This window comes from Equus quagga, chromosome 9 (genome assembly GCF_021613505.1).
Source record: "Equus quagga isolate Etosha38 chromosome 9, UCLA_HA_Equagga_1.0, whole genome shotgun sequence".
Classification (NCBI taxonomy): Eukaryota; Metazoa; Chordata; class Mammalia; order Perissodactyla; family Equidae; genus Equus; species Equus quagga.
The window spans coordinates 9,653,221-9,661,605 of NC_060275.1; the positions used below are offsets into that span (position 1 = coordinate 9,653,221).

General features: G+C 36.8%; 1 protein-coding gene across 4 annotated transcripts in view; it reads right to left on the reverse strand.

The window, feature by feature from the left end:
• CCDC102B (coiled-coil domain containing 102B) overlaps window positions 1-6,487 on the reverse strand; it is a 283,254-nt gene extending 276,767 nt beyond the window's left edge. For 3 of the 4 annotated variants that reach the window (XM_046672098.1, XM_046672095.1, XM_046672097.1), the window contains exons 1-2: window positions 6,408-6,487; window positions 1,840-1,990 (exon numbers count right to left, since the gene is read on the reverse strand). The gene's annotated coding sequence lies outside the window, so the exon portion shown is untranslated. The remainder of the gene's footprint in view (window positions 1-1,839; window positions 1,991-6,407) is intronic. The other variant, XM_046672096.1, reaches the window with a different exon arrangement.
• Between the last annotated feature and the right edge of the window lie 1,898 nt (window positions 6,488-8,385).

Here is an 8,385-nt window from a genome sequence, read left to right on the forward strand (position 1 = left end):
TTGCTGATGCTGCTTCTCATTCTGTTTCAATGGGTTCATCTTGCCTCACACCTTTGATGTGGAAGTGCTCCAGCTCAGAGTCGTCACACCTCTTCTCTTCCCCAGTGGTAACAGCTGTAGCTGAATGCATCCACTCCTTTGCCTATAAATCCACGTATTTGCTGAGGCTTGCCAAAATTATTTCTGCATTCTAAGATCTTCCTTTAACTCTGGACTCATGTATCCAGCTGCGAACTTAACATCACCACTTCAATATTTAATTGGCATCTCAAATTTCACATGTTCAAAAAAACAAATTCTTGAACACTACCCACATCCCTCCACCTAAACAACTCCCCCCACTGTCTTCCCTTGATCAATAAATGGATATTCCATTTTTCCAATTTCTCAGGTCAAGCCTAGAGAAAATCTTTGATTCCTCTTTTTTTCACACTGCACGTTATAGTTTTTGGAAAATTCTGTCAGGGGAATGTGAAATATATCCATCATCTCACCAACTTCATCTCTAGTACCTACTTCAAACCACCTCTCTCTTGCCTGGAGGGCTGTATTTAATGGGTCTCCCTGGTTCTATCGTTTCCCTACTCCAACGAGTTCTCCACAATACAGCCAGAGTTATCCTGTTAAAACTCAACTTATTATGTCACTTCCATGATCATAACAGTTAAATAGCTTCCCATCAGTCTCAGAATAAAAGAAAAAGTTAAGACTGTGCCCTACGGGGTTCTCATGATCTGGGCACACATTACTTCCCCAAACTCTTTGCCAAGATCCAAGGTTTCTGGACCTGAGGTTCACACAATTGAGGTATGAGGAGGCCTCATAAAAGATTATCTTGAAACTTAAACTAGATTAGCTTCAAAGCAGAACTACCTCTGCCTTGCTCACTTGCTGCAACTGCTGGCCTTCTGGCCATTCCTTGAATAGACAACACTCTCCTGACTAGAGACTTCGGTGTTTATTTTCTCCACCTGTAGCCTTTTCCCCTAAGATTCCTCATGGTAGATTCTTTACTTCATTCACCTTGGCAGTTGGGCATTCTCTGATTATACCAGAAGGAACACATTCTCCAGCCCCTCCTGGCGTGACTTTTTTTTTTTCTTCAAGCTCTTATCATCACTTAATATACAATTACATAGAATTTGTGGATTCTATTGATTCACCAGCTAGAATATATGCTTGATGAAAGCAGGAGATTTTTAGTTTTGTTCACACCTCTATTTCCATTGCTAGAACAGTGTCTGAGACACAGTAGACATCCACTGCTGAACGAATAAACTTGTGAGAAAATAGTGATTTAGAACTATTATTTTTCTCTCAAAACACAGGTGTTACAAGTTTTACTAAATAAGTCAGACTCCTCTGAAGAAGGATGCTGAAAGACTTTTGAAAATTGGATGCTGATAGACTTTTAAAATTATCCTAGAATAAGTTTTCAGTGAGCTTAACTTCCATTTTAATTGTGATCAGGAAATTATTCTCCCATATGCCTTTAATTATATACACACACACTTATAGTAAATATCTATATCTACAAAAGACATATATTTACGCTTACTTAGCCAAGAGTCTTTTTGAAATAGTGTGGAAAGTGGATGGGGGATTATAGAGGAAAAGCCATGTATATCCCTTCTACAAGAGAATCAAGAGGTTGCACAAGACTGGGAAGTTAAGAAAGAGAAGGAATGAAGGAATACATAACAAAAGTTATTTATATTTCAGATACTGTTTCTGACGAACGTCTGTGTTTCTGGATTGTGTCATTTTCATTAATTTATATAGATGAACACTCTACTCAGTAATACGACTTCTACGAACAAGTAGACAATGACTACTCACCTCAAGTGAATACATTACTGTTAAGATCTGGGAGCAGAAATTTGCTGTCAACCAGGTTTAGGTCCTGGCCTTCCATGAGAAGTCTACAGCCAAGGTGTAGATGCTTAGAACTGCTTAGAACTCCATGAATACTGGAATGTCTCTCACCAGTCTGCAGTATTAGATCAAATTTATTTTACTCCCACATCAAAAGTTTAGATTTTTATAGCATCAACATCTTTAGAGTCCACTTATGCCATAATCACCATCGTCAATGTTTTCAATCCACACAATCATACATTTTATGAGTTAAGCTTTGTCACTAAAAAAACAGAACAGAGAAGCCTGGGCAGCGTCAGAGAATGGGATGAGAGAAATTCTAAGTAGCCTGGCTTTGACCCAACTCAGTCCTGCTGTTGAATATGCTCACAAGAAGGTTCTGAATTAAAGACGAAATAAAGCATGTCTGAACCCTTAGAAAATCCCTGAAATTACTCTAGCTCCTAACCGGGAATAGTTTACAAATAGAACTTTCCAGAATGACTAAGGATTTCCACGTCTCCCTCTCCTCTCCTTTGCTAACAAGTATTGTCATCCCACTGAGTGCTTATAATTCTCACTCTTCATTTGTAAATTAGAGTTTCATCTCATCCAGAAGTTGAGCAAAGAGAAGTTAGACATCCATGAATATGCACTGAGTAATAAAGCCATTTGATAGTTTGCAGCCATCATAAATTCAACTTTTGAAATAATGCCTTCATAATCCTAAATTCACTAAGGGAGAGATGAAAGATTGTATAAAAAGCCCTCAAAACCATTTCCACATAAAAAGTAGTCTAGAGTTGTTTCAGGCTCTTCCTCATTGAAATATTGCCACTTCACCTTGTGTTACATTTCTAAATGATTACTGCATCCTAGGAACATATGTTCATAAGTCAGTGACTGAAAGAATCCCTTCTCTTTTTTTTAAGCTTTAATTCTACAAATTAAAAACAGGCATAATGATAAGACGCCATTTGTAAGTTCTGCAATGAACATATGTTTTCTACTCAATACTAAGAATATCTCTGACTTCAGTTACCAAAAAACAGAATACTTCCAAGAGAAGTTTAACATCAAATATATTTTTACCTTTGCTTCACATAACAGCAATTCTTAGCAAATATCATTGAATATAAATCATCCAGATAATATTTAAATATATAATAATATTATTAATCCTCTTCAAAGCTATGACTTCATGGAATGGCCTTGAGCACAAACTCTCTTCTCTTTGACGGGCTGATTTCCTCCAAGAAAATACCCAGATCCCCGCTCCTCCTTTTTTTTTGGTGAGGAGGATTGGCCCTGAGCTAGCATCTGTTGCCAATCTTCCTTTGTTTGCTTAGGGAAGATTGTCATTGAGCTAACGTCGCGCCAATCTTCCTCTATTTTGTATGTGAGATGCTGCCACAGCGTGTTTTGATAAGCGATGTGTACCATCTATCCACGGAATCCAGACCTGAGAACCCTGGGCCACCGAAGCAGAGCATGGAAACTTCACCATACGCCACTGGGCCAGCCTGCTAGTTCTCCTTTTCACAATCGGTCAGGGCACTGGGTAAACAAAGGCCCTCTAGGGAATAAAATCTTGGAATACAGCCTAGACCTGTGTAATTAAAATAAAATGGCATAAGGTCTGTGACCAAAGTATTAAAAATGACAAATGTAGTTATTGTTTTAGTAGTGATAAATTTAAAATGATGAATCTTTAAATTTCAACTATCCTCATCTGTTTGGGTACGTGGCAAAAAGACACGACTTAAATGACAGGAAGCTTCTAAAATAATAGAAAGTTTATAATGTGAGGTAGTTTTATTTCATTGAAAACACTAAAAAATAGTAAAGAAGCAAATGAATACTATTCCAGATACTACTCTTATTCTATTTAGAGAAAATGTAAAATAATATGTTTAAGGTTTGGAAACATGGGGGGGAAAGTGTTAATAAACAGCTTCTCTTCTTTTTACTATGGGTATACTGTACTACACTTTACCTGTTAGCAACATAAATTCTATACATGCTCTTCACTCGTTGAAATAACACTTAGATGATACTTTTCTTTGATAATAACTGACTCTCTCTGTAATTTTAAGAAGGTGTGGGCACTAAGCATTCATCCATACCACATGTCAAGAGGAAACAAAGGAAAGTCAGTATGTTCCTAACAGAATTTCCAGTCACCACACATATTTGATTTGTGAATAAATAATATATGATGAAAATCAGTGATGAAATTTCCTCTGAGAAATCAAAAAACATCTTCTTGGACTACAACATTGAAGAAAATAAGGGACAGAGGAAAGCATAAGGGTTGAATATGAGAACAGCCAATTTAAATGTAAAAACTGCTTATTTTCAGTACCAATTTCTTCATTTTGTTCCCAAAGGAAAGAGTGGGCACCTGAGAGAATTGTGATTAGCTTGGACTTACAGATTTTGAAATTGATCTCTGGCTTGTCTCACCGCCTCCTCCCTGAACTCTGATACCCCCACGCCTATTCCAAACCATCCTGCTTAACTTCTGCCAGATTTACATTCCTAAAATACCAGTGCAGCATACTGGAAATAGCTCTGGAGCCAGAAAGACATGGTTTGGAATCCTAGCTGCAGCACTTACTATGTCTGTGGCTTTAAAGAATCATTTAAGATTTTTAAATGTCAGATTCCTTCATGTGTAAAATGAAGATAATATGTAAAATGAAGTTCATTTTATTGCACAGGTTTCAAAATTTTAGATATGTGTGCAAATTATCTTGCATATAGGAAACATGATTATATGTTGGCAGTATGGTGACGATGAAGAAAAAAGAGGGGAACAAATGCTCCATCTCTTCAGAAACGTGCAGTTACCCCCGTTGTATAACATGTAAGGACAAAATTTGTGTGAATTTTAAGACCTCAAAACCGTTTGTCCAACTGCTTCTACAAAGTAGAATAGTCCTTTTGCTTTTCAGCAACTATTCAAGTTCCACTGGTTTTTCAAGATTCAGCTCAGGAAGTTGGATTTTTCTTTCAAGATTTCTCTCAAATCTTCTAAAAAGGGAATTTTTGAAGGTTTTGGCATTATGGCAGAATTCAGTTGACCTTGCAATATCAACATAGGAGATAGGCTTCTTCTTCGAATAGAAGTGACCTGAGGTCATTTTTCAATTCCAAAAAATTACTGCCATTATATCTGTGGCTCTCCTACTTAGATGGAACCCTCATAAATTTCAAAGCCACACCCATAGTGAGACACCAAGAAGCTTTGTCTCAGAGATTAAGCAATTACTGAATCCAATGAAAACATATGAAAACGTATGAAGAATGCAGAAGAAAGACCATTAAATGATCCGTTATTTCACAATAAAATCGTTAATGTTTTGAGAAAAAGCAATTCACATAAAGAATTTTTCTAAATATCATTCAAATAGATTTATTGATATTTTAAATCAATATTGCCAAACCACAAAAAACTTAAACAAATATTGTATCAGTAGGTTTTCAAGATTCCTTTCTAATCTAATGCTTATAAGAATGGATAAAAGTCTGAATTCAAGAATAATTAATGTATATGTGGAGATACTTGACAATAAAATCATTAACAACAAAACATTTAATCAAAAGTTGTAACGACATCCTATCCCACAAAATCATTAGCAAAAGTGTATTCATCTAATTTTAGAAAATGTAAAGACTAGTGTTGATGTAAATGAGAACATCAAGAAATATCATTGTGTATTTCAACGCCATATGTTACTTATATTCTTCTAATTATATTAAGAACATCTTCCTTACATTTTCATTTAATAGACCTAATCACTCAACATTCATTTTGTAATTTATCCCTGCAGGAAACATAAGCAAACACTTCCCAATGTTTTCCAGAGATCTTTTTTCCTTCAGTTCTGTAATTACTTCCTATATAGTTAAACATCCATGTCCTTTGTATCACGTACAGGATTTTATTATTTTATTCTATGTCACTATCTCCTCCACACCACCCAGGTAACTCATACAAAGAAATCAAAATTCATGTTAAGTTTGAAGTATACTTTCTATTAACAATGACAGGAATTCAGCATGAGGACTAGCAGAATGACAAGAACTCTAAATGTATGAAGCACAAATATGAGGGTTTGTGAAACAATTTTACTCTTTTTTACTCTAAGAATATACCTTACATCAAACATATTGACTAACTCACACTCATTTGGAACTTCAAAACAAGGTTTTAATATTAACATATTATATTACTGACTAAATTTAGAGTTGAAATTCTTACCTGAGTTTTGTTTAGTATACAGTTATTTTTTAAAGACAGGACATGTATGACAAGCTGTCAGGATAAATAATACCAACAGTGGGAAAATGGCAGAGGGAGGGAAGAAATCAAGTCCACTTTAAGAAGAAGATCCAAGTCCCTCTGTTTCCCAGACCTACAGTAGTTTTGCTCTGCATTTTATAAGCAACTGTCTCTCTCTTTGCTCCGAGAACAGCACATGCTCTGCCTCAGCAGGAAAATATAAAAACTAAATAGAAAACCACAAGGTTATTAAGCATCTTACCCTTTGGGCTTGCTGGGCTGCTCGAGCGGCTCAGTGTTACAGACACGTGTAAACAACAGAATTTCCTGCATCCTTTTCTCATCTGTATAGCTCTGGGGTCCTGGCCAACAGGATTATTTCCAGCATTAAGGCCACTCCACACTAACTCAAAAAAGATTCCCATTGGTTGTGAAGTTTTATCAAAACCAATCTCACAACAGCCTCTGTGGATCACAAGTGAGCTAACCAAAATAAAATCATGTTAGCATTCCCTAAGCATGGGGATCCAACACTTTCCGTGCAACCCATTTGAAACTATGTACTGTGAGTGGAAAAGGAAGAAAACACACAACCCTTCATCTACAAATTTGTTTAATGTTTAATAACAATAGGTGTGACTTGCAATAGTAATAGAAAAAATAAAATGGCAACGCAAAAGAAAAAAGTACTAATAAAGTATCTATCTGCCAAAAACTAAAGGGAGATCATACTACAGATCACAGGAACAAAAGGGACTATCACGGGTCCAAACTGATTCTCATTAGATTGCCGATAAAAAAGAAAAAAAATCATACTTAATAAAATATTTGAGTATACAAATCATGATATAAAACCGTATGTCAAAACCTTTGATTTCAGTCACGTTGGCAGGAATTGAGAGCTACCATCTCCAGGGACCCCAGCGAGAGCTCTCTGGCCCTTTTCTCTGGGGGAAAAAAAACAGAGTGACTTTCCAGTGATATGACACAGCTGTCAGGAAGTGTTCTGATGAAGGGGTGATGGCAGATCACATGAAATAGAGCTTCTCTGCCTGAAACTAACCCTGAATGCCCCCCAAAAAAAGAGGAGAAGGCAGAAGAAACACAGTCACTATATTCCTTATAAATAGCATGAAAAAAGCATTTGAAGTCAGGGAGTTAATGTCTTCAAACTGTGTTATTCTTCTTCCCTTTTAATTTGGAGGATTATTCTTAGCTGAATAACATGTCCCTCATTTATTTCTACTTAACAATATCCTTTCCTCCTTACTCCCTGATACAACGGAGAGGGTCATCATTCTCCCATAGAAAGTGAACTAACCTTTTGAGGTTTCATTTCCACCTGTCTTTTCAGGACACGTGCTCAGTCACCATTCTCTCTTTGAACTCTCCCTTTTGTCTAGATTTTCCAATGATATTTTAAACACGATAAATTCCTCAGCCAATTTCACCTGCGCCAATGAATTTCACTTTCAATTCAATGGTTTTCACTTGTAGGTACCATGTTCCTCTCCTTCATGGTAAGATGATTGAAAGGGCTCTCTCCAGCCAAGAACCCCATTTAATCTGCCATCTACTCCCTGTAATGCACCAAAGTGACTGTCTCTGAAAACACACACACACAAGCACATTTTGCTTTTTTAAAGTTTATAAACTCCTCTCAACCCTCATTCTACTTATCATCTATGCAGCCTTTGACGCTGTTCATAAACCCACTGGCGTTAAGACTCTCTTCTCATATCTTAGCACGACACTCTCCTGGTCTTCCTCTTGACTACTCTTGCTGCCTTTTCCACTGTCCTTGGTGGTGCCTCTTTTCCCTCCCATCCCTCCATGTACGCCAGGTATACTCTCACATAAATCTATTTTATCTCTAGAAAATGTCACCCATTCTCATGGTTTCAATTATCACCTCTTTTTTCAGGTGACTCTCAATCCTCTTCTGAGTCCCTAACACGTACATGCATCAGCACACTGTATCCTGCCGCTAGAAAATACCACAAATCTATCATTAAAGTATTTAAAACTGAAATTATCATCTCTCCATGGACTTGCTGTGTTGTTTATCTCAATAACGCCAATCAGTCTTACAGTTTGCTGAAGAAAAATCCCAGAGGTCATCCTTAATTCCTTTTCTATTCTACGTCCAATCTAGCATGACTTCCTTTTGATTTTACTTCAATAATCTGCCCAGTCTTCTCTCCTCCCACTGCCACTATCCTCGTTCAGGCAACTGTCAT